Here is a 1,742-nt window from a genome sequence, read left to right on the forward strand (position 1 = left end):
TTTTTTTTTTTTTTTTTTTTTTTTTTTTTTTTTTTTTTTTTTTTTTTTTTTTTGGGTGTATCATGTATGCCCTCTCAGGAAGTTTTAATTTTTATTATTCCATCTTCCCTTTTATCTTTCTATCAATCTCCATGCTCTTGTATTCTTGTTTGGTAAGTTAATTTATTGTAAGACAATTAGACTACTATAGGAGTAAATAAGCTTTTTTTTTAAATAAGAGTAATGTTACCCTCTTAAATTTCACATATAATATTTAATTAATAAAATATATTTTTATATTAAGTGAGATTGGTTAATTTATAATAATTAATAAATAAATAAATTTTATTATTACATTAAAAGTTGAATATTAAGAAAAATTTTAAAGAAAAATAAAATTATTCTTTGAATAAATTAATGGTTTATATTAACCTAATATTATATTCAATTAATAATTTATATATGGATCTATTTAAGAATAATTTATTATTCTACTTGATTTATGAGAAAGTCTATATTGCTATTTAAATGTGTTTTGGGTGAAGTTATTTTGTGACACTAACTGGAAAAAGATAACAAAGAGGTAAATTAATTTATGTTGTCCATTACTGAAAGCCTGAAAACCACGAATCATGAAGGTCAATAGATAGTTTTCACGAAAAATCAAACTTGAAATTTTGTAATGATCAATTTAATTGTACAATCAATTTAATTGAGGTTGTCCAAAATTATTACTCTACTACACATCATTGTTTTTTTTTTTTTTTTTTAAATCTCTAACAATTGTTTATTAAAAAGTTGCACATTGTTTTTAAAAACACACAAGATGCATATGGGATTCTAAATGTGATTTTGGCTTTGTGTTAATTAAAAACGTGAAGCAAAAATATTATTTTATGGGACTTAATTACTATTCTATAATAAGGAAAATTATCATATTAATTTTGGTTGATAGTATTATTATATTGTAACACTTGTAAGATAATGAATAAGGATTAACTTATACTCCGTAGTAAGGAGTGATTTTATTGGTTGGAAAGTTAGAGTACAGAATTAGAGCAGGTTCATGCCCATTACATGAGCTAAGTATTTATACTAAGCAATACTATTAACTAAAGACGTAATAGTTTGATAAGTATAACAGCTCCACACGCAATGCTATTAACTAAAGACTTAATAGTTTGATAAGTATAAGTGTATATCAGTTCCACACTAAATGCAGACTCAATGATCTTAATCTTAATAAGTACAACAACTCCCTAATAAGTCTGCATTTAGTGTTTTTTTTTTCTATGGCCGTTCAACTATTTATTTCTTTCTTCTTTTTAATTTTTTTCTTATTTTATTTTGTTATTAAATATTTTAAAATTTATGCAATGTACTTTTTGAATGTAATATATAATTAATAAGATATAATTTGAATTGAAATTTTATAATTATCAATTAAATTAAATTTTGCCATGTATAATTTAAATATAAATAATTATAATTATAATTATAATTGTATTCAAAAAAAATTATAATTATAATTTTTAGAATGATAATAAATAAAGAAATAATAAGAATATAAATTTTGTAAATTAATGAGTCCACAAAAAAAACTTGAAGACGTTACTCTTATAGCTAAATGCACAAGCAAATTAAACAGGATAAAGGAGCTGCTAACTGCACATAAATGTCCAACAAGGCAATATAAGGATTCAAACTACCTATAGAAGTCATGCTAAGTAAGTCACATTTTACTTTTTTTTTTTTTTTTTAAA

Source organism: Ipomoea triloba, chromosome 2 (assembly GCF_003576645.1).
Source record: "Ipomoea triloba cultivar NCNSP0323 chromosome 2, ASM357664v1".
In the NCBI taxonomy this organism is placed as follows: domain Eukaryota; kingdom Viridiplantae; phylum Streptophyta; class Magnoliopsida; order Solanales; family Convolvulaceae; genus Ipomoea; species Ipomoea triloba.